Source organism: Somniosus microcephalus, chromosome 21, assembly GCF_052327205.1.
Source record: "Somniosus microcephalus isolate GS21.2 chromosome 21, FLI_Smic_1.0, whole genome shotgun sequence".
In the NCBI taxonomy this organism is placed as follows: domain Eukaryota; kingdom Metazoa; phylum Chordata; class Chondrichthyes; order Squaliformes; family Somniosidae; genus Somniosus; species Somniosus microcephalus.
The window spans coordinates 45,080,495-45,106,040 of NC_141007.1; the positions used below are offsets into that span (position 1 = coordinate 45,080,495).

A 25,546-nucleotide genomic window follows, 5' to 3' on the forward strand; every position below is an offset into this window, starting at 1 on the left:
CGCCCCCACCACCTGGCTCCAGTGCCCAAAGAAGCTTCATGACCTCAGACCACTGGTCAAGGTCAGTGAATGCATCTTCAAAAGCCGTCTCCTACCAATTGCATCACTAGCCTCGAGCACTGCTCCAATCACTCACCTACCAACAATCTGTACCAATCATGAGGTACACCTCCCATTCCTAGCCTTACCTCACCCCATTGGAGGAGACGGTGTAGGCCATTCTTGACAGGGCCATGGCTGAGCCCTTGGCCAGCGGTGGGACTGAAAGGATACAAGATGCTGGTATCCTCGTACATTATCCTCCTTCTGGCATGCACCTCTTGCTTTCCCACCTTCCTCTCACCACAATTCCACCCTTGCGCCTTCCTCATTTCACACACCCAAAAAATGCAGCCTGCCCAGCTAGTGCTAGGGTCGAAGTTCGCCGTAGTGACGTTAAGTTGGCGTTGCACGCTGACTGACGTCACCACTCCACCATTTTTTTTTGCCAGGTGCTCCTTCAGAACGGCTTCCCTTTGCTGCAAGTGAGTGAGGTAAGACCTTTTAAACCTAATCTCATACTTCACCTACGTATTACCCGAGTGGTAAAGGAATGTGAAGTGGCTGTCTGTATCACCAGCTAGGTTTTCATTGCTCCGTCACTTTTACAAGTTGGGTCATCCTAAACTAAGCACTAGGCCTTAAAGACCCCTAAAATGAGCTAAATGCCCCATATGGTATTTGTAATAAGTTTTCAAAGCTGTCATGTTATCTTGTGACCCCGTTTTAAAAAAAGATAATTGTATTCTGATATGTCAAAATAGTTAAGCTGTTCAACTCCTAGAATTCTGGATAGGAGCCCTGCCTTAGATAAAATTAGGCTGTTTGTTATACTATCATTTCTACGTTGATGCACAGCAGTTTTAGATGCACATTTGCACAAAATGGCAGTGTAACTCAAGTCAACAATCTGAATCCAGAATGCACACAAGCAAGAGATGTATGACCACTTCACACTATGTTGGTTTTGTAATGGATCTAGATTAGCTTTAGTCCAGTGTGAAACCTCATTTTAAAGGTGCAATTTAGAAACTTACCCTTGATTCTTCATTATGAGAAAAGCAACATTCCCACCCGTAACATAAAAAACTAGCTGAAGTGCCCGGCGGTGCCGAGGCTTTTTCGAGGGAATGTTGTTATTGGAAAAGAGAGAGAGAGCGACTGGGGGGAAGAGAGAGAGCGACTGGGGGGAAGAGAGAGAGCGACTGGGGGGAAGAGAGGGGGGGGCGGGGAGGGGGAGGGGGGGAAGGGAGGGGAGGGGGGAGGGTGGGGGGGAAGGGAGGGGGGAAGGGAGGGCGGGGGGGGAAAAGGGGGGGAAAGGGAGGGCGGGGAGGGGAGGGAGGGCGGGGGCCCCCCCGAGGGTCGCGGCCCCCCCCCGAGGGTCGCGGCCCCCCCCGAGGGTCGCGGCGGCCCCCCCCGAGGGTCGCGCCCCCCCCCGAGGGTCGCGGCCCCCCCCCCCCGAGGTGAAGACCGCCGATTGCGCGCGCAGCAGGAGCTGAGACGCGGCGTCTCTCTCTGGCTCGGCCGGCGGGCCCGGTTGCCAGGGTAACCGTGACGCTGACCAAGCCCCGCCCCCCGGCCGAGCCAGAGAGAGAGACGCCGCGTCTCAGCTGCTCCTGCTGCGCGCGCGGCCCCCCCCGAGGGTCGCGGCCCCCCCCCCACCCCGAGGTGAAGACCGCCGATTGCGGCTGTGCGAGACGGCCAGCGGGGCCGGTTGCCAGGGTAACCATCGACGCTCAGCAAGCCCCGCCCCCCGGCCGAGCCAGAGAGAGACGCCGCGTCTCAGCTCCTGCTGCGCGCGCACCCTAGCGGCGCTGGGCTGAGGCTCGGCCCTCCAGCCTTCGAGTGGGGCCGGGAGGTGCCTAGCTCGGGCATGGGTGCGGAGGAGACGCCGAGGCTTCTAGGCCTACCTGGAAAAACGGGGAAAGGTAGGAAAATTAATGAGATTAGATAAGTTAATTACTTTCTAAATCATTTTTTTTTTTAAACAATATGTGTTTTAAAAGCAACGTTTTTTTTTAAGATGCAGAAAGCGGGAAAAAGGAAAAGTTTGGAATCAAGATGGCGGTGACTCACCTCGGTTCAGAACGATAAGGCCCGGCCACACACGCACCGATTGGCCCGGCGGCACACGCCAGCAACCCGGCGTACGATTGGTCGAGCTCGAGATCACTCTGTCGCTAATGAGCGGATAATGAGATGCTAATGAGCGGAACATTGAAGGTTTTTGGGATACCGCGGGCGCGATTTTAGCCCGGCCGAAACGTAAATACGCTTAAAACCGTCTCGGAAGCGTAAGCTTTCTTTGGAGGTAACGCGCGCGTAGGTACGCCCTGTAACTTTCGAGCGCATAGCCCGACAGACGCACAGGCAATGACAGACAGAATGACAGACAGACAGACAGACAGACAGATGTACCGATTTATATTTATAGATGAACTGTTCTTGTCACTGAACTCCGTGGAAATTGCAGCAAGATGCAGCCAGCAATATAACCTGGATCTACCACATGCACATCTTGCTGTGCAGATATTGGTCTGAAGTCAATATTAGTGTAATGTCCTCAGCCAGAAAAGATAAAAGAATCACTTGAAATTAAGCTGAAGGTTATTGTGCTGTGTCAAACTTATTATCCCACTCCCTAATATGAAATGCACAATATGTAAGATAACAGTTTATAAATAGTCAAGAAGAATTCCGTTCTGCATCAGATCCTGCCTTATTGACAATCTTCACATTTCTGTTCACTTTTTTGGTTTTTGGCCATTCTAGATGTAGAAGCAGAACTAATTACAGTTGTGAATTACAAACCTGTATGATCTCTCAAGTTGGTTTCAGGCCAGCTCAGGTGGCTGTGATTTTGGTAAACATTTAAGAGATACTTCTCTGACTTACACAGAAAATTAAGGACAGCATGCCTGTGATCACCTGATATGCAGCCAGCAGGCGAGACTCCCTGTCAACAGTATAGACTTGTAAAATTGACCCTTTAATCCTTGAACTGTTTCGGGACCCAGTGCCTAGTTCACTCCTGGCCGTCCATTACGCCGTGCAATATAGGACTAATTTTTCTGCATTTTTCCATCTGTGAAATATAGCCAACATTAAAACAGGACACGTGAACTCCATAGATATGAATGCTAACAGTAATGAAGGACATTGAGTGTTACAATACAGGGACACAAGACAATCTGATAGCCACCAGCTATGTAAAATAGTAGAACAACATCCTAAATTATCTAACCTCTGAATGTATAGTTTATAGGGTAATTTGAAAATGTAATGGTACAAAGTACCTTGTACATATAATAATGCATCAATTTTAACCTAATCTGTTTGCCAGGAAACTGACTGATTGAAGTCAATGAATAGTAAATCACTAGAGTTTAGAGTTTAGAAAAATGAGAGGGGATCTCATTGAAAACTTTAAAATTCTAACAGGACTAGACAGACTAGATGCAGGAAGGATGTTCCCGATGGCGGGGGAGTCCAGAACCAGGGGTCACAGTCTAAGGATAAGGGGTAAGTCATTTAGGACTGAGATGAGGAGGAATTTCTTTGCCCAGACAGTGGTGAATCTGTGGAATTCTCTACCACAGAAGGCAGTTGAGGCCAATTCATTAAATATATTCAAGAAGGAGTTAGATATATCTCTTAAGGCTAAAGGGATCATGAGATATGGGGAGAAAGCAGGGACAGGGTACTGAATTTGGATGATCAGCCATGATTTCATTAAATGGCAGAACAGGCTCGAGGGGCCGAATGGCCTACTCCTGCTCCTATCTTCTATGTTTCTATGTAAAATCAGTCGGGGTGTAAAACAAGCATCTGATCTAATCCCACCAGTGTCCCACCAGGCAGATTAGCCTAAAATTGATCTTCTGTGATGATCCTGGGTGGCTCGACATAGCTTTTTTTCTCCTATGCTTGTGTTGCTCCTAGGTGTGACCTGACGTCTAGTACCACAAGAGGTGGTTGGCTGCTCTTGTGTTATGAAAGGGTTATGGGACTGAGGTGGCCCTCCTCTCATGGCAGCTTGCTGCTGGGTGGGAGCAGCCGCTGGCTGCACCACTGGAGCTTGTGGCTGGACAGCACGCCGTTGTCTCCTACTTGCGCGATGTTCCGTGGGGAATGCCAGATGACTGGCATGTACTATTTTCCGGGGAGATTTCAGCATCAAGCAGATCAACTATATCCCATTTTACATGGCATGTGCACAATGGATCATCCAGTGGGTATGGAGATGAGCTGACCCACAAAATTCTGGAGGATCCAACTCTGCTGAATGCAATACAAGACACATCGGTGCAAATCTGGTGCAACTCACCACCTGGATTTTCTGGGCCAGTATGTTTAGAATAGCAAATATTGTCCTCGCGTTACATAAAATGAAGATTTATTTTTTTACTTTACTTCCAGAGAAACAATTATATGTAACTGACCGGATTTATATTTGTAACTCATGTCTAATTTGAATTTATTCTATCCCTATTGTCAAAGTAAATATGCTTTTCAAACAAAAAGCAAGGAGTTGTCCTTGGGTTACTGATAAAAGTGTGCATAAATTTCCCAAACCAACAACACTGCTTTCCACTTTCCCTTTTATATTTTTCCCCATTCCGGAAGCAAAGAAGAAATAATCCTGCCTTTTTGTTTAAACTATTAAATTGAAGTCTTGCAGACATCAATAGGAGAGATTAAAACTAATTGAATGTATTGTTGCGAGATGGATTCCACGTCTTCCAGTTTCCATGAAAACCCTTTCAGAGGCTGAGGGAAAAATTGCCTTCAGTTGCTAGTGAAAGAGTCAGTGCTATATTCTCACCAAATCTATTCACTCCCATTAGCTGAAAAAAAAAGACTTGATTGGTTCACTCTATAGAATATTTCTGTTCTTTCCCGGGGCCTGGATTAGATTCTACCCGATACAGATGAGATGAAAGTCTCACTTCTCTGATGGATTTGAAGACTTTGAGATGAAATGAGTTCAAGCAGTTTCAACTCAGTTCATTGTGAACATGAGGTCACAGACTGTAATGGTACTGAAATGTGGTAGAGGTGCCAATTTGGCATTTCATTTGGAGAGGTGTTGCAGATAAATGCATGTAAGGTAGAAAACTTACACCAGTAGAGGGTATTTTGCAGAATGTCAGTTTTAGATACGTTGCTTATACAGCTTTAAATTTTTCATGATATAGTCAACCTGATTCATTACGTGTCCAATGGGAAGCCTCCTTTTTTTTTGGTAATGCCCCCTTTGCAAGCTCAAAGCAGTGTGAGATGACTTCCTGGGATTCTCACTCAATAGCTCTTTAGTGCATTCATTAATTTTCTGACATGTATTGCCACTTTAGCATTAATGCTGGGAAAGGACAGGACAGGGGAGATGGAGAGAGGAGAGGTTTAAAAGAAAGGATGGGGGGAGGGAGGCATGGGAGGGATTTGGGAGGAGGAGGAGAGAAGAGGAAAGGAGAGACAAGAGTAAAGTGGAGGGGTGAAAAGGGAGGAGAGATGGAGGGAAGTGGAGAGAGGACAAGGAAGGAGGCTTAGCACAGTCTCTTAGGCGATGTTAACTGAGGATCAACATTTGGCCTGGCTACCCCAGGAACATTTCTAGCTGGGTGGAAGGGAGGGGTTGGGCGGTGCAGGGAGGGTGGCGGGGGGTGTCATTTGTGGTTGCTTCAGCTGCCTTGGGAAGAAGGGCTAGTGTCATCAGGAGAACTGGCAATGGGGGATGATGTCTTGAGAAATACTCAGGAGATGGGGGTTTGGAGCCCAGGAACAATCTGAGCATCAGGGTGGAAGAATGGGGAGCACAGAACAACTCTCAGCCAGGAGGAGCACTCTCAATGAAAATTCTCAGGTGGAAAAGGAGTAGGTTTGGGGCACAGGAACATTTTCAGTGGGGAGAGAGAGTCAATCCCTGCAGGCAGAGTGGTTGCTCAAGAATACTGTCAGCAGGAGGAGGAAACGCTATAAATGGGGGTGGGGAGTGGAAACACTCTCAGTGGGGTAGGGAAGGGACGTTGTTCCTGAAACCCCTGGCCTAGATTGACAAATACTGCTGGAAAAAGGGTTTGAAACATAATGAAGACATTGTGGCTTGAAATTCCCTGGGCAGCAATCTTGATGGTTGCACCAGGATGGTGCATGCCAGTATCCTCCAGCAGTGACCCCCCCCACTGGAGTTTGTAGGATCATTGGGAGAGCACCTCATTTGCATGGGGCCTGTAGTGCCATCGTATTGTAGGTTAGCGTTCCTGGCATGTGTTTGTGCCTTCAACTTGCAGATTGTTTTTAAAATATTGCCGACAAAACTGGCCATTCACCAAGCATACTTGGTTGGACTTGTTTTCTACTGCTGGCCTGGAGTGGTTATCTGGTCGAGCTGACTACGATGACAGCTGCCCTCTCCATATCATGTTGCTGGCGTTTTCATGGTGTTAAAAAACACACGTCTTTGGTGCCCAACTGCCCCATGCCAGTGGAATTTGGTTGTCTGCCTGCCTGTGGGGGGCAGGGCTTTGCCCAGCACTGCTCCCCCCCCCCCCCGCACCTACCAGCCCCTGCAATGCTCCAGTGGGCCCCAGGCCTGTACCCAACTGGCAGGACTGCACTTACGCCCTTGTAGAACCCAATAAACTGCATCTCTCTCAGCGTACAGGCCACCACGCCTACTCTGGGTTTCCAGTGAGCCACAGGAGCAGAAACTCTGGCTTGGGAAACCCTGGGCCCCTTGGAATTTTGGGACCTGTAAAATTACAAAATTTACAAGAAATTATTACGTTTCGCCATAGCAATTTTTGTTTTTGAAATGTCTGCAACAATGTTTTCTATCAGAGGGATGTGCTTACGCCAAAAGCCCCAACTTGCCGTTCAGTTGGATTGCCAAAGCCATAACTCTTAGATGAAAAGACTCATCATATTTGTAGGTTAGCGTTCCTGGCATGTGTTTGTGCCTTCAACTTGCAGATTGTTTTTAAAATATTGCCGACAAGACTGGTCATTCACCAAGCATACTTGGTTGGGCTTGTTTTCTACTGCTGGCCTGGAGTGGTTATCTGGTCGAGCTGACTACGATGACAGCTGCCCTCTCCATATCATGTTGCTGACGTTTCCATGGTGTTAAAAAACACACTCTGCTATTCATCTTATCATTTTATCAACCAAACATTTACAGGGCTATGGGGAAAGAGCAGGGTAGTGGGACTAATTGGATAGCTCTTACAAAGAGCTGACACAGGCATGATGGGCTGAACGGCCTCCTTCTGTGCTGTATCATTCTACGATTCATACCAGGATATGCTGTTTGTAAGCCTCACTTCCCCCTGCAATCCATTGTATTGGTGGAGACACTATTTTAACTGAACCACCTAAAAAATACTTACTATCTTTCCTCAGATCTGTTAGAAACTTCTTTTCAAATTCTTTCACTAGAAATCTGCACCCTTCCACCCACTGCCTGCCCATAGTTTTATTATGCTGTTGTCCAAACTGCCTGGAAGCATTCCCAGAGTGCTTTGCTGTTCTGAGTGTTCCCAACCCCTCTTGAGAGCTTATTGGGCATTTCCAGGTTTCTCTCAGAATACTGTTGAGTCTCTTGAACGTTTCCTAGATTTACTGATGTGCTTTCTCACTGTCTCCAACTGCTTTCCTAAGTTTTATGCAAAGAGGGTCTTTCCAAGCTGCCACCAATCAGCTGTGCACAAATGCATCATGAAAGTCACTGATACATTGATTTCTAGAGGAAGTAATTTAATCTCCCATGTATGGAGTGTTTGCGAGCTGTGAAGTGTATGCCAGTGCCAGATCCAGTAAGGCCTCTCTCTTCTTCCTCTAGTATGTCTAGAGGAGGAAGAGAGGTTTGACAAGTTTCCTTAGGACTGGAGCTCACATGTCACTTTCAGTAGAAGGAATGACATGAATATTTTAAGATATGGTTCACTGATCGTTAATGAGGCGTACACTAGGATGAGAAGCAGAATGTCATCACAAGCTTGCAACCCAAATGCTCTCCTGCTTCCTCGTCTCCAACGTTAAAAATGGCCTCCCTCCCCAGGATGTAGAGTGCTACCTCCTCATAAAGGGGGTCTGCAACCTGTTACAGCGTTCTGTCCTTGGAAAAAAAACAAAAGACAAATTACTTTCAGTCACCATGATATGCAATATTACACAGTGTGCACACATTGGGTGTAATGTCATGCAGAGAACAGCCAATTACATACCATGCAATGCTTCCAGTAGAGTGTAAGCATGTAAAGATGTGAGTGATTGAACACTTGTTCATTCAGTCGGGGTGTCAAGGTGATCCTTTACCTCATGGACGTTCATCATGATCAATGCAAGCACTTAAACAGAACGTTTGTGGAAGGTTTATAAGTGGCAGATATACTTACAGGGAATTCTTGGAAGGTGTGGTTGGCTTTTTCTTTTTACCTTGCCTGACCTGGTAAGGTCATTAAACTTTATCAGTAATTACCCATGCTGGAACTGGCACTCATTGGCCTGGCCATGCCCTGTGGAATGTCTTAAATATATTTTTAGAACTTTAGTTGAAGTTGCACTAGGTTAAAATAGGTAGGGTTCATAAACAGTCAGGCTGATGAAGTCACATGCCTATAATTGGAGCAAATGCTTTGGGGTAATGGGCCATTCCATCACAGATTACAGATATTTTTACATTTACTGCAGGTGAGGAAATTTGCTGCTTGAGTACTGCAACTTTGCTTAACAAAATCCCTGTGGCAGTGAAAGTGTCTCTTCTCTAGTAGATTTGAGCAAAAACAAATCTACTTGCTGTAACAAATCTCTTGCGCTAGCGATAATAAGATGGCAATATCCAGCCTGAAAGAAAATTTGAGGGAGGTGGCATGGGTTTCCCTGTAGGCAGGTATGTAGCAAAATCGAGCCATTGATGTGCAGAGAATACTGTCATTTAGAGAATAAAGAATAATATGGGAAGTCATCAATGTTTATCACAGACTCTTTCACAATAGCATTGCTTTGGGTACATTTGGCCCTTTTAAGTGCTGATATCCTTTGCAGCTTTTGAAATATGCATGATTGCTGCATCTAACAACTGTTTCAGTGAATCAGATAGATATATTTCTACTGCCAGATATTATAAAGTAAAATAGGGGAAATATACAGAAATAAGACCACTATTTTGGAAGTAAATTTCCCCTTAACTAACAAAACCAGATGAATTCACAGCAACTACGACATTATTAATAAAAACAGAAATTGCTGGAAATACTCAGCAGGTCAGGCAGCATCTGTAGAGAGAGAAACGGAGTTAACGTTTCAGGTCAATAACCTTTCATCAGAATTTCAGATTTCCAGCATCTGCAGTATTTTGCTTTTGTACAAAATTATTAATTTCAGAGGCCTTTCAAAAACACCACCTGGTTTCTTCATATTGTAAACCACACGTACTGTGTGACATGTTTGCCAATCGGCCGGGTACAAATTCTACGCAACTTTAAGACATAACTTAAAAGGTTATTAACCTCATGAAAAACTGTTCAGTAAACTATTTTTTTGTTTGGGAAACAGAACACCCATAAAAAGAGTATGCCATTTTCCTCATGCAGAAGCAATGAAATGATTCATTTCATTGTGGCCTACATGTTTGTGAACAAAAAATGGTAAAAAGAAATGTAGCTTTCAGTGTACCTGCCTAGGACCATTTGATACAGAAATGTAAATATCTGATATGACATGAAGCTCATGGGGAGCTCATATATGTGTTTTATTTTATTTTGTTCTCAGGATGTGGGCAATGCTGGCAAGGCCACATTTATTACCTATTCCTAGTTGCCATGGAAAGGCGATTGTGGGCCTACTCCTGGAACTGCTGCAGTCCTTGTGGTGATAGTGCACCCATGATGGTGTTGGATAGGGAATTGCAGGATTTTGACCCAGTGACGATGAAGGACCAGCAGGATCGTGTGTGACTTGAAGGGGGAACCCATGACAAAGCTGCTCTTGCTCTTCTTGCTGGTAAAGGTCACAGAGCTGGGGGGCACCAGCAAAGTAAGCATGGTGAGTTATTGTAGTGTATCTTGTGGATGTACATACTGCGGATGTACATACTGCAGCCACAGTGTGCTGGTAATCAGGGGATGCATATTGAGTTCTGCAGCGATCAAGCAGACTACTTTGTCCTAGATGATGTTGAGATTTTTGAGTGTTGATTATGGTTGGATCCATCGAGGAAAGTGGCGAGTATTCCATCACACTCTTGACTTTGAACATTGTAGACAGTGGAGAGGTATCGAGGGCTAAAGTGAGCCATTTGTCGTGGGATACCCAGCCTCAGCCCTGTTCTTGTAGCCATGCTGTTAATATAGCTGGTTGAGTTAAGCCACTAGGCAATAGTCAATCACCAGGATGTTGATTGTGGGGTCTCAATGAAGGTGGTGCTGTTGAAGATCAGAGAAAGGTGGTTGGGTCATTTCTTGTTGGCTATGATCATTGCCTGGCATTTACGTCGTGTGAGTGCTGCCTGTGTCCATATCTGGATCAAGGCTGTAATGAGGCCTGCAGTTCATTGGTAAGTAGGTGTTGCTTAATGAAGCTATTGATGACTTTAGGATTCAGCCAGCTTGGTCAGTTGTGGTACTCCTAACCAACTCTTGATGGTGAACATTGAAGTTCTCCCCACACCCGAGCACATTCTGCCATGCTTCCTTTGTGTGATGTACAACATGGAGGAGTGGGTAGTAACCAGCCGGAGATTTCCTTGGACTTCAAACCATGAGATTTCATGGGGTCCACAGTCACCTGACTGTATAACCACTTTACATCCCCCTTCCCCACATATTGTGAGTCTGTCCTGCGGGTGGGGAAAGATATACTCAGGGATGGTGAAGGACAAGTCTGGGATGTTGGCTGATAGATATGTCTCTGTGTATTTGAATATATCAGGCTATTGCTTGACTAGTCTGTGGGATACCTCTCTGAACTTGGGGACCAGTCCCCAGATGCTGGTGAGGAAGACTTTGTGGGGCTCCACTTGGCTGCAATTCCCTGAATCTTGTCTTGATCTGATGCTTGGCTCATTGCCGATAAATCTGTACAGTAGTCCTTTTAGTGCCTTGTTTTGTAATGGTTGTTTTACAACTGAGTGGCTTGCTAGACTACTTCAGAGAGCAGTAAGAGTCTATCATAAATTGGGGGACAGGAGTCAGGTGTTGGCCAAACTGGGTAGGGATGGCAAGTTCCCTTCCCTTCTCATATGTTAGTGAATCCATTGGGCTTTTACAACAAAATGGCAGCTTTCCATTTCACAACTTGTCGTGTTGAGATTTGAACTTTCAACTTGCAGATTGCTAGTCTAATACCAGAACCCACAGGGTACGATATTGATTGACTGCAGTTATATGGATTTTTGCCAATGAATTACTGGCTGCCTTTGCCATCTACACTTACAACTGTCTGTGGCTATCCAGGTGCTAGTAAAAATACAGCTCACTAATTGGATTATTCTGAAAAAATAACACAACAGGCTGCAGTCAAACTCATAATGAATTGTTTGAAGAACTGCAGCATATTAAGTGTGAAAGAGATGAAAACACTTCAAATTAAAACCAGAAGGGACATAGCCTCCTTAAACATCTGCTGATTTATACATTTGTATCCTGCATATTGCTCGCAAGTCTATCCAGCTGCTGCCTTGAAATGGAAATTGATGTTTATGGAGAAGTAAAAATGAGCCTCTCTATGTGATTAGATTTCTATAATAGGTAATTTATTTTGCCAGAATCAAAGTTGACCCTCCGTCTTCAGCCGTGAAAATCCCAGGAGATTATTTTGGCTGCACTGCTCCTTCAAGTAGGAGTCTGCCTTTGTATCGGAGAGAATGAGACAGTGGTTCATCTCTTCACCGCATTGGAAAGGTCACTGTCTTTATTATGTTTACTAATGTGTTATCATCAGCACCCAGCAATAGGTTTTGTTGTTCTTCCTTTATCTGGGCCTCTTTTCAATCAAGAACCTTATTTTTGTATAATAAAGAATGAAGGAAAGCTTTTACAATGTAAACCTGAGTACATGTATTGTGAAGGGGGAGGGGAGGAGCAGAGCGCCAGTTATTTGTTAACTCTTCTTTCCACAGGAAATAGCAAATGGATTAGGAAAGAGGTAGAGATGGTGAAGTGTCCAGAGCAATCAAGCTAATAGCTCAATGTTTGATCCCAGGTATTGAAAAGGTCACAGAAAGTTTATTTAGAATGAGCTAAGCTGCTATACCCTTAGAGATTTGTTATAGCTTTTTGTATGGGGTTCAAAAAAATTGCAAGGTTGATGATTTGCTAGGATTTTTTTTTACATTTTTGGGCTATAACAGAACGTATTATGCAGTAATAGAATATGAGTACCAAAGATACAATATCTGATGATACAAAATACAGAGACTGTTGTGTTGGCTGCGAATAACCATTTCTTCAAGTAATGAAACCTATGAGAAAAGAAAATGATTAAATTTATTTTAAATTAAATTGTGATGTGTGTGTGTGTGCATGGCATAGCTGCTATTTTATACTGTCCAGTGTTTCAGTTGTGTTTTGGCTCAGCTGTACAAATGTACCATGAAATATATTGAAAGCAACATGTAGAATTATGATTATATATGCAATCTCAAATTGGTTTCGAGTTAGTAAGCACATATACCTAAAACTCATTAGGGGCCCCACATAGATCTGTAATTTACCTGGGACCTCGTTATTTTATATGCTATAATAAATAAGTCCCTATTTTCCTTATTAAAAATAAAAGGGTTGTGTTCATAATAGGGTGAGTTGACTACATTAATGAGGTGGCAATTCATAGTGATGAACAATGAGTGCAACACCAGATTTTCAGTATAACAATGAATGTCAAATAGAGGAGATGTGAATTTACAGGTATATAATCTGCATATTTGGATATAAATAGTAACATAATTTTCAGAATGTAAAGGTAAGATGCACATAGTCTATATTTTTAAAACATAGTCGTACTGGAGAATTGTCACAGATATATTTATAGTAATGTCTCAGTAATGCAATGATATAATTTATCACAGATTTTGCATCAGTATTTGTACAACAGAATAGTGATAAAGCATTCCTCAACAGCAATCATTGTAATATTGTTTCTCACATTGATTTTTTGCCACATGTTCATTTCCAGCAATATTTCTCTTCCCTCTGACTCATTTCTCTCAGCATTTCACTGTAAGGTTCTTGTTTATCTTGATTTGTTGTGGCATTCCCATGTGTCATAGGAATTCACTGCCTTGTTTATTTCTCAAGGCACTCAAAATGTCTGAGTTTCTCACAACAATTTACCATAATTTCTTTATATCCTAGAGGGATTCACTGTTTCAGCAGGCATTTCTTACTGCAGTTTGCTGCCAAAACTCTCACTGCTTCTTACAGTAATTCAGTATAGCTTGCTCATATCTTGCAGGAACTGAACAAGATGCCACCATTACTCACCAGGATATTTTTTCTCACAATAACTCACAACAACATTCTCATTTATTGCAGCAACCACGGTTACAATTTGGTTTCTTTCAACAACTTGTAACATCCAAATTCCTTAAATGTTGCTGGTCAGGTGTCAGCCATGACTCAGTGGTATCAATCTAGCCTTTGAGTCAGGAGGTTGTGGGTTCAAGTCCCACTCCAGAAACTTGAGCATATAAGTTAGGCTGACACTCCAGTGCATTACTGGGGGAGTGCTGCACTTTTGGAATTGCCGTCTTACGGATAAGACGTTAAACCGTGGCTCTGTCTGCCCTCTCAGGTGGACGTAAATGATCCCATGGCACTTTTCAAAGAAGAGCAGGAGAGTTTTCTTTGTGTACTGGCCAACATTTATATCTCAACCAACAGATTACCTGGTCAATTATCTCATTGTTTTTGGGACCTTGCTGTGTGCATATTGGCTGCCAAGTTTCCCGTGATTATAACAGTGACTACACTTCAAAAGTACTTCATTGGCTGTAAAGTGCTTTGGGATGTCCTGAGGTTGTGAAAAGTGCTATATGAACGCAAGTTCTTTCTTTCAAAGTTCCATCATGGAGCAGGGCAGGAGACATTGTAAAGAATGCCTCAGCTATTGTAGCATAGGCACATCAGCAAAGTCTCACATGTTCCAGGAGGAAGAGGACCAACAGTAGAGGAAGATAATTTTAGGAGAACCACCAGCACCTACTACTATTCTCAGGCAGCATGCCTATTACCAGCAATAAAGCTACCTTGACCAGGGAACGATGACTGAGGAGGCAGCATCTCATCCATAAGCCATAGATGAAGTCTGCCATTTCTGAGAACCACATCTTCAATCAAGGAACAACATCAACACTGAACTGCCACTAGCAATAAAAGTGAGATGGAGCTCAACATTTTTTCCACAGGCTCCTTCCAGGCACAGTAAGCGATTTCAAAAGGATCAGTTTGCGGTTCACCATTATATTTCTCTTGCCTCTGATCAAGATTACAGATAATCTGCTTCAACGCTTTCATTTTGGTCAACTGGTTTTGTGACATGCACAGAAAGTCATTACTGTGTTTAAGAGTCTCCAAACTGAGCTATTGAGAAATCCTTCTTTGCTTGATTTCATGTGCTCACACTATCTCCCTGTCTGGACAAAAATGACCTACGTCCAGAGAGCTCCAGGACAAGTTGGCAGAGCCAGGGCTTAGGACTGCTAATTATAATCGGGGATACTAGAACTTAACTTAACCTGCTAAAATGGCACAGCCTAGAGTACTGGTAAGCTTAATACTTGTCCACCCAGGACTGATCTTTTACGGCCATGGTTTATAAGGTTATTTGGAGTCGAACAGGAAGACCTGGACTTGGGTATACAGGGCATAATTTCAAAGTTTGCAGATGACTTGGAAATGTAGTAAACAGTGAGGAGTATAGTAAAAGACTTCAGGAGGACATATACAGACTGCTGAAATGGGCAGACACATGACAGATGCAATTTAACGCAGAGAAGTGTGAAGTGATGCATATAAACTAAATGGTACAATTTTAAATGGGATGCAGGAAGAGAGAGATCTGGGGGCGTATGTACACAGAGCTTTGTAGGTGGCAGGACAAGTTGAGAAAGCTGTTAAAAAAGCGTACGTAATTTTTGGCTTTATAAACAGAGGCATAGATTAAAAAAAAGGAAGTTAGCTAAATCTTTAAGTCACTGTTTAGGCCCCAGCTGGAGTATTGTGTTCAATTCTGGACACCGCGCTTTAGGAAGGATGTAAAGGCCGTAGAGAGGGTTGGAGAGGAGATTTACTAGAATGGTGCCAGGGATGTGGGCCATCAGTTACGTAGAGAAACTGGAGTTGTTCTCCTTAGAGCAGAGGAGATTAAGGGAAGATTTAATAGAGATGTTTAAAATCCTGAAGGGTTTTGATAAAGTAAAATAAGGAGAAACTGTTTCTAGTGGCAGAACAGTCAGTAACCAAAGGATTATACTGTAACTTTCAAAAAGGAATTGGATAAATACTTGAAGGGGAAAAATTTGCAGAGCAATGAGGAAAGGGCAGGGGAGTGGGACTAATTAGATAGCTGTTTCAAAGAGCCGGCACAGGCATGATGGGCTGAATGGCCTCCTCCTGTGCTGTATCATTCTATGATTCTATATCCCATCAACCAGTGGTTCCACCAGTTGAGGTGTGGAACTTTATACAATGCATATGCAACTGGATCATAATAGGCACTGGCTCCTGTATACATAAACCTGTGCTCTCATATCAACCTTAGGTAACACTTTCCTGCAGATGTCATTCCAAGTCTCAGAGTTTCTTTATCAGCTATCCTATAAACAATTTTCTTCAGTGTGATCGTAAGACCTATGCCGGGCAATATGCTTCATGAAACCCATCTTGATGTTCTGCACCAAGTCCAATGTTGTATAGCAAACTTACTTATCATAAGCTGCTTAATCCAAGTCCCCATGCTTTGGTAAAAAGACATATTTTAACAGGCAGCACCAAGAGAGGCTGACAGGCTTATTTAAAAGACATAGGGAGAGAAAATCATTATAGGCCTGTTTGGGGCACTAAATTTTAAAAGTTTGGAAAATTAGCACCAGGCGCTAATGTTTCTAAACTTATAAAAAATTCGGTTTTGCGCTCCAAGAAGGAAATGGAGCACCAAATCAAGCACTCCATTTCATTCCTGGAGTGCAATCAGCAGCAAGCGGGGCGGAGACTTCAGCAGCGCTACTCACTGGGCGCTGCCGCGTTCAAACATTCTGTCCCTCCCTTAAAGGTCAGCGCCATCACTGCAGGCTCTGCAATAGAAAAATTACCTACCTGGACCACCAAGGCAGCTGCGATCCCACGCGATCAGCCCAGCACTCAAGCAGAGTACTGCGGGCAGGAACCCGTGAAAAAAAGCGGAACAAGAAAAGTAAGTTTTTTTTTACTTACTTCGGCCACCTCGCCTTTAATCATCACCCCCGAAGCGGCCGTCCGTCCAATGCACGCCTCCTGCAGCTGGCGGTGTTTTCACCTGGCGCTGCTGCAGGGGGCGGAAGTCAATTTCAGGTCCAAGGTGCTACCGGAGCGATGTGCACGGCTTTGACATCACGATCTCTGGGCGAATGAAATCGGGGCGCAACGCCGTACTGCCGCCACAAAACTCCCACCGAATATGGCAGGAGTCGATGTCAGTGCCACGCCTGGTCGCAAACCCATTTGCGCCCAATTAGCGCCACCCTGGGGACACTAGTGGGAGGCGCAAAGGCACCCAATTTCTCCCCCATACTATTCCTATGGTACAGGACACCATCTTCTTCGCCCATATGATCATTCAAGTGCTTAAACCATTTCCTGCAGCATTCAATAATAGAAAAGCATACCACTTGATAAATCTCAAAATGATTTGCAACCACTGCAAGAAACATTATGCACACGAATGCCTGGTTTCCAGGGAATGCCCATGAAGCTTGTACCTTAAGCCAAGCAGAGATTGTCCAATTATTCCAGGGTAAGTTGGATGGTTGGCTTTTTGGCGGTCTTGGTTACTCAGCACAACACAGCTCGTGCAATCACTTTGGAAGCCCCGCACCTCCCAGATGGGGCTGCCTTGTCTTGTTCTAGCTGTGGGGCTGGCCTGATTTCAGAGGCCTCACCCATCACCTGTTATGCAGAAGTAGCTGCAAGCAAGGGACTGACAGCGACTTGACAGCCACTGGCCCACTCCTGAGCTTCTACCAGATGTCTCTGCTGGACAACTCACATCAGCCATTATTTTATTAGGGAAAAGAACTGCAGGGCCATGAGGCTATGAATCCTTCAAGTGTGTTCTCCAGATTCTGCCTCAAAGCACGTTGAAGCTGACTGTTATTACTCATTTAGTATAGACCTCAGTGCCTCAGCAGCATCAATGGAAGCATTCATGAGAGATGTCACAACTGTGCTTGCTGTCTGCATTCCTGAGGTTTTCCCTGCAAATGCCACGAATGCTGCAAGTTGCTCAACTGCTGTCTGCAGAGCAGAGAACACCCACTGCACAGTATCACCCAATTGTGTACTAACTGCACCGTGCTCAGCAAGAAGCATGCGACTGCTGCAGCTATTCATGCTTCTGTGGTGCTCTCCATTTCACAGCTGGTCAGTCGTCAGATCACAAAGCGATTCAGCACAGCCCATGGCAATGTTATACCTTCGCTCAGCAACTGCCAGCCTATCTTCTGTCACCACCACTGCACGATCCACACCCATGAGACGTGATTCACTGAGGTTCCTAATTTAAATCATTACAATTCCCTGAACTGTGTTTCTTTGGGTTGGTGCATTTGTTGAGTGCTGCAGTGAGGCTCGTTAGTGAGAGGGTCCAATTTGCTGTTACTGTGGTTGTGGCACCTCTGTAACAAGAAAAGGGCACGTGATAAGTCAGTGCACATAATTAAGTATGTTGTTATTACTGTGCAGACAGTTTTTTTTTGCACATTTCGCAGTGTAACACAATCATTGCTTTATATCTGCTTTATATCTGCTGAAACAGATTGCACAGAGAATGTATGTGATTATAGTTATTCAAACTTGGAGTGTATTCTTCTCCTCCAGTTTCCATAACACCCATGCTGTATACACCATTCCAGCCAATTACCTCCATGATGGTGTCTTCCAAGGTAGGACATTTGGCCTGTTCCCTCTACCCATCTGCACTCTGCCTATCTGTGTTCTGTGCCTTCTGTTGAAGTTGACCTTTTTCCGTAAGGAGATGAATATGCAGTGAATAAGAAAATATTTTATGGCTGTGTATTTTAGAGAGTCTTGTGACCACAGACATAGTTTACTTGAATTGCATGTCTGCAGAAAGTTTGAAAATTGTCAGCTGTGGATATGAATGATGATTGTAAGCCTTCAGTTTTTTTCTCATTCTAGGTTCTCCTTTTGTTAATCCTGCTGTGCTAGTTCTCAGTCACGTTTACCACTTTGCTTTTTGTTCCACCCAGCAAATTAAGGCACTCAAGCAAACAATACCTGTAATTTACTTTGATATCAGTATACTTAGCAAGGTCCCGATGTTGAGGGCTATGATTATTCACACATTCTTTTTTCTCACTTTGTAAAGAAAGACTTGCATTTATATAATGCCTTTCATGACCTCAGGACGTCCTAAAGTGCTTTACAACCAATTAAATACTTTTGAAGTGTAGTCACTGTTGTAATGTAGGAAATGCGGCAACCAATTTGCACACAGCAAGCTCCCACAAATGGCAACGTCCAGATAATCTCTTTTTAGTGTTGTTGATTAAGGAATAAATATTGGCCAGGACACCGGGGATAACTCCCCCGCTCTTCTTTGAAATAGTGCCATGTGATCTTTAACGTCCACCTGAAATGGCAGACAAGGCCTCGGTTTAACATCTCATCTGAAAGACGGCAGCTCCAACAGTGCAGCACTCCCTCAGTACTGCCCTGAAGTGTCAGTCTAGATTTTTGTGCTCAAGTTTCTGGAGTGGGACTTGAACCTACACCTTCTGACTCAGAGGTGAGAGTGCTACCCACTGAGCCACGGCTGACAGAAGCTCATCCTCAAGTCTGACCCCCTTTTTCAGATATCCGTCCATTGTCTCCTGGTATGTGACTCCATGTTGACCCCCTAAGGGTAATTTTGCAATTCTGCGCTTCCAACGGGAAGCATCGCCTGGCCATAGCTGAGACTTGCAAGATTAGTCCATCTGTGCAATGCTTTATCCTATTGACATTGAAAACTTGCTCCTCTACAACACAGACAGCACCTCAGCATGTATTCACAGCCTTCATCCGCAAATGTTAATTTACCTTTTAGCACTTTCCCTCCATTTCTCACAGACATTGTGCCCTCCACAGCTGGAATGGGCCACAGTACATTATTTATATTTACAAAGTCGCCATTCAACTAATTGAGCAGCAGAGGTTTGACCACTCAGTTGTACTTTTTTTTAAATGAACTTTCATGCATCCATACTTCCAGAAAGTGCACGGATTAAAGTAATGGCAATCTTGCGCTATTCTAAAAGAAAGTGTGTGCAAATATTAATTCCCATTTAGTGCATTGTCTGTAATTTCACTTCATGGAGCTTATCATTCAAATCAAGTTGCCTTAGTTGAGTCTAGTTTATTGACGGCCAGTTTGCGAGATGCAGGATTATGCAGGAATCTTGGAAGAAAGAAAACCGACATAGCTCCTGTCTCCTATTCTAATCACACCTTTTGCCTGCCAATGAGTGAGGTGTGAGGTTGTGTGAGAACTCTAAGGGGGAGAAATTCGGTGGGTTAACGCCTCCCATTAGCGCCCCCAGGGGGCAATAACAGGGCGCTAACGACTTACCGCCTGGGCGCGGTGAGATGAACGACTCCTGCTAACTTGGCTGGGCAGCGGTAACACTTTGCGCCACGATCTCCTGCGCCCGGAGATTGTGATATCATTGTCGTGTGCATCACCCCGGGAGTGCCCCACACCCAAACTTCGGTTCCGCCCTCTGCAGCATCGCCAGGCGAAAACACCGACAGCTGCAGGAGGCGTTGTTCGGGAGGCCGCACGCTTCAGGGGCAGAAGTTAAAGGGGAGGTTGCCGAGGGAAGTATGAAAATTTCTGAAATGCTTTTTTCCAATATTTTTCAATTCTCCTGGGCCACGATCGCTCAACCTGGCACTCTGCTGAAGTGCATGGGGCTAAACGTGCCGGATCACAGCTGCCATCGGGGATCAGCTAACTGGTCCCAATGCAGAGCCTGCAGCGATGGCCCTTCCCTTTAAGGGAGGGAAGGAGCCTCGGATTGTGGTAGCACTCCATGGGACATTGTGCAGCGCTGCACCACTACCGCCCCGCCTGCGTCCTTTAGCGCTCCAGGAAGGAAGTGGAGCACTTGATTTAGCACTCCACTTCCTTCCTGGAGCTCAAACACTGAATTTTGCAAAAGTTGGGAATCATTAGTGCCTGGAGCTAAGTTTCTCAGCTTTCAAAAGTTAGCACTCTAAGCGGGGCCATACTGAATTTCACCCCCATATTCTGTAACTGCCCTGCTCTTTGAGCTCACTAACTGCAAGTATTATTTTGTTGGAAAAGAGTTGCAAGCAATAGCGAACACTTTGTTAAAACCCATGGGATTAAAGGGACAGTGGCAGCATGGACACAAAATTGGCTAAGGGACAGAAAGCGGAGAGTAGTGGTGAATGGTGTTTTTCAGACTGGAGGGAAGTATACTGTGGTGTTGTCCACGGGTTGGTATTAGGTCCTCTGCTCTTTTTGATACATATTAATGACCTGGATTTGGGTATACAGGGACTAATCGGATAGCTGTTTCAAAGAGCTTTCACAGGCACGATGGACAGAATGGCCTCCTTCTGTGCTGTAACATTCTATGATTAAATATTTTACCTTAACACAACACCAATATAAGTGTACATATCAATATTTAGTTACAGGATAACAACAGAAAATGCTGGAAAAACTCAGCAGGTCAGGCAACATCTGTGGAGAGAAATTTGAGTTGACGTTTCGGGTCGGAACCCTTCTTCAAAACTGGAAAGAAAATAAAATAGATCGAAGGCAAGGCTGCGATCGAACAAAAGAGACAATAAAAGGTATTCGAAGCCAGACGAGATCTTCCCCTTCCCTCCCCTTTCAGCATTCCATAGGGACCGCTCCCTCCGAGACACCCTAGTCCAATCCTCTATCACCCCAAACAGCCCTTCCCCTTCGCCTGGCACTTTCCCGTGCAAGCGCAGGAGATGTAACACCTGCCCCTATACCTCCCCCCCTTCCCACTGTCCAAGGCCACAAACACCCCTTCCAGGTGAAACAGCGATTTACTTGTACTTCTTGCAATCTAGTATACTGTATTCACTGCTCACGATGCGGTCTCCTCTACATTGGGGAAGAGTCAGAGATGGACCATGTGAAGGTGAGGGAAGGGTGGAAATTGGAGGCAAAGTGAATGAAATTGTCTAGTTCGGGGCGAGAGCAGGAAATACTAGGAGAGCAGAATACTAGTGTTTAGTTACAGGATAGCTGTTTGTGTTTACCTTTTGACATACTTTTGGTAAGATTTATCAGTTGCTAATTAATTAGCCTTCTTTTGAGAAATACATTTTTCTTGTACATTAAGGATTTTACTGAGTACAGTACCAGCTGAAGGACTCAAAGCAGAAAAGACAAATAGTAGCTTCAGTGGTTCTGATATAAGCATATTTGCATAAAATCATTCATGCTGTCTACTTAATCACCAACATTTGTTCACTGTAGGTCTCATTCATCGACCTTATGTTACTTCTCAGCTGTGCCGCATTTGAAGAACCACACACACTCGGTCTCTGCTGGAACTGACTGATGCTGCTTACATTGAGAGAATTTATATCATTACAGCACAGAGACCTGTAAACAGATCTAAGTAAGATTTAAGTTACGACCTATGGCATTATAGATGAGCAAAATCAGTGGCACTCTTTTTGGGTCATTTATCCCACATTCACCGGTTAAGAGGTTGCAAGGTGAGCACGGGTCATAGTTGCTTCAGGGTCATATACTGTGTAAGCAAATAGAAATGTGAATTTAGTGATAAGTAAATTGAAGCACTTCATTAACTTAATGTGAGTTGTGTGTAATGAAAATGAGCGAGGAACATGTTTTAGTTCCTAAAATTCACTATTTGTTCATCTGTTTGCTTCTAATTTACACCTACAAATGAAGTGAGTCATTAAGCAATGGTACCTAATTTTTCACATTGTTTTTCTTTATAGCTTGTTACATAGTAAGATTTATTATCAGTACGTGGTAGCAAAGTATTCCGGAATAAGGGAACAATATTCAAGTGCATATTTACGTGCTGCCAACTAAAACTGTTTCTACTTCACAAGTTTACTCAAGTCCTTTCCAGCCACAGAATATAAAGATTACACACTCTGTCGCCACCTCTATCATGGTGATCTATGAATAGCAAGCACTGTTAGTAGGCATGCTTATGGCAAAGAGGATAACCTGCGTCATTTTTACCCCTTCCCCCAGAATGAAGCTCTGCCATAGCAACGTGTTCCATCTATAAGCCATTACCCAGCTTAATTCTTCAAAACTGACTCAACATTACAAAGATATGGGCCTAGAAATTGGGTTGTGGTGCCAAGTTCGCCTGGGCGCTGATTTTTGCGCAGCGTTCGGAGCATTAGCGAACGTCAGAAATTCAGTTTCAGCGCCCCTAGAGGGAGACGGGGCGAGGCTCGAGGCGCTCCGCGTCCCTCTTAGGGCGCTGAAACTGAATATCGCAACGCAACGTGCCGCAGTGCCACATGCTGTGGCACGGCACGCTGCGGTACTGCAGGCCTTCCTCCCATTGTTAAGGGGGAGGGGCCTGCAACAGCGCGAGCCCCGATCGCGAGTGCCGGCAAAAGAGCCCGGCACCAAGGAGAAGTGCCGGGCTCTCGGGAAACAGCCGGCAATGCCACCGGGGGGGGGGGGGGGTGTCAGGAGGCCGGGGACGGAGGTGCTGGCAAGCGGCCACCGAAAAAGGCGGCCGCCCCGCACCTCCACCTTAACTTGCACCACTGCCGGCACAGCAAGGCCCCGTGAACCGGGCGCAGGTAGCGAACGGCGCTACAGCAGCGTTTGCTACCAAATATCGCGATCGGGGCGCTAATGGGGCGCTGCGCACACCGATGAAGTCATCGGTGGCGGCGCAGTGCAACAGGCTAACGCCGCCATTAGCGCCCCCGCTGAATATCGCGGGAGGCGCGGCCAGTGGCGCTACAGCCACTGACTGCCCTCTTTAGGCGCTAATAGGTGGCGCTACTCACCCAATTTCTCCCCCATGGGGTTTAATCCTGTGCCCATCTGATTGAGAGTTCAGTACACTATGCTATTATTACTAGGCAGCATTGCTAACTTGGTTTTTAAAAATGTATTTTACTTTTTTTATAAGAACTTATCGTTCTAATAGTTTTTTTTAACAATGCATTTATATTGCTCAAAAACATCCTGCCACTTTTATTACGAAATATTAATTCTCCATTCATTTTGGTACACGTTGCTTGGGTATCTAGCTGAAAAATAGTTCCCTGAAGAGATCTTCGATACTGAGGCTAACTGTAGCACGCTGATCACCAGCCAGCTACATTCGATGACTGAGCGTAGACCAGCAATGAAGCCTTGGGGTTTCTTGGTCTGCCTGGTTTTGTACCACATCATGCAGTGCACTGACCCACTTTGCTGTTGGGGAGCCCAGTACTTTTTCTTCAAGTGTTGGAATCAGCTGCACTACACTCTACCCCTGAAGGAGAGAAGGCTCAGAAATCCAGTGTTGTAATCACACACATCTTTGGTATATTACCTTTTAGCTTTTTTAAAGTTTCTGAGTTTCTGTTGGGATCTTGGTACAAGAGATATGACGATGTTCTTTTCCATGATTTGGCAGTGCATTTTGTCCATCCAAACTCTAGTCTTGGAATCATAAAAAGAGTGCACCTCTCATGGGAATCAGCAAGAATCTTACTGTCTTGAGAGACATGCTGAATAGGTCCATCGTGGTATCTAACCTCCTCAATAATGCTATTTTTGTCATATCATAAGGAGTTCTTTGTATCTGCTGTCATCCTAGAGCTAAGTTGAAACCCATTCTTGTCAGTTGTCTAATGACCAACCTGTGATGATCCTTCTTGGTGAGAAGGGAGTAAGCTGCATCTCTTCAAATCATAAATGACATGCCTGACAATGTAAAAGTGGATCCAATTCAATTCTCCATATTAGACTCTGTAACCTGACACTTGAAGCAGGCAGGTATGCAATACTTCAGGCACTGTTAATGATTGACCAGCCAGCCCAGTTCTTTAAAAGGATTTGAAGGGACAACCTCTTATTGGGGATCCTTTCCACTCTGCTCCAGATAGCCCTGCCTGTCAAAGTCTTATAGGTGAAGGGAATGGAATCGGTGGCAAGGGTATAGCAATTATGGCAGGAGCCGAATGCAATGGCTTTAATCTTCCCAAGAAGTTACAGCTTGGATATTAGACAAACAGTCCGACAACACAAAGATAGTGGAGGGGTCAAGACGGGCGGTGGAGAGGAAGAGCTTGGTCTTATTAGCTTACATGTGGAAGTTGACTCCCAAAGGGCAGCATGTAGATGAGGAAGAGGGGGGTCTAGGATAGATCCTCAGAATGCATTTTGCACTTCCTTGTGTGAATGCAAGAGATGTTCTGAATGCCTGGTTCTGATCAGTTTGATTCTAGGAGCATAGGGCCCATTCAGATGGTCATGGCTGATCTTTACCTCAACTGTATTTTCCCATCTTTGTTCCACAACTCTTAACAACCTTCGCTAACAAAAATCTATCGATCGGCTTTGAAAATGTCAGTTGACCCAGTGTCCACAGCCTTCGGGCAAGGGAGTTCCAAATTTCCACTACTCTTTGTGCGAAAAAGCACTAACTGATTTTACACCTTAATAGTCGAGCTCAAATTTTAAGATTATGTCGTATTGTTCTGGATTCCCCCCCACCAAAGAAAATAGTTTCTCTGTACCTACCCTATTGAATTCCTTTATTATTTCAAGCACCTCAGTTAGATCACCCTCAACCTTCTAAACTCAAGGGAATACAAGCCAATGTTTATGTAACCTGTGTTCATAATTTAACCCTTTAAGCCCCGGTATCATTACGGTAAATCTGTAATGTACCCCCTCCAAGGCCAACATACCTTTCCTGAGGTTTGATGCCCAAAACAGAATGCCATGCTCCAGGTGGGGAATGACCAAGGCTCTGTACAACTTAAGTATCACTTCCTCACTTTTGAATTCCAAACCCTTTGAGACAAAAGCCAACATTCCATGACCCCTTTTGATTACTTTTTGAACCTCTGCAATAGCTTTCAATGTGTACATGGTCACCTAAATCCCTTTGCTCCTCCATAGCTCCTCGTCTCTTACCATTAAGAAAATATTCCGATTTCTATTTCTCAGATTAAAAGTGGATAACCTCACACTTCCCCACATTGAACTCCATCTGCCATTGTTTTGTCCATTCACT

General features: G+C 44.5%; 1 protein-coding gene and 1 long non-coding RNA gene across 12 annotated transcripts in view; both read left to right on the forward strand.

Annotated features, from left to right (window-relative positions):
• tnrc6c1 (trinucleotide repeat containing adaptor 6C1) overlaps positions 1 to 25,546 on the forward strand; it is a 672,712-nt gene that overhangs the window by 349,155 nt on the left and 298,011 nt on the right. The window lies entirely within an intron of this gene.
• Positions 12,156 to 22,673, forward strand: LOC147102758 (uncharacterized). The gene is made up of 3 exons (XR_015073084.1): positions 12,156 to 12,240; positions 20,955 to 21,119; positions 21,781 to 22,673. It is a non-coding gene; the product is annotated as an uncharacterized LOC147102758 (long non-coding RNA).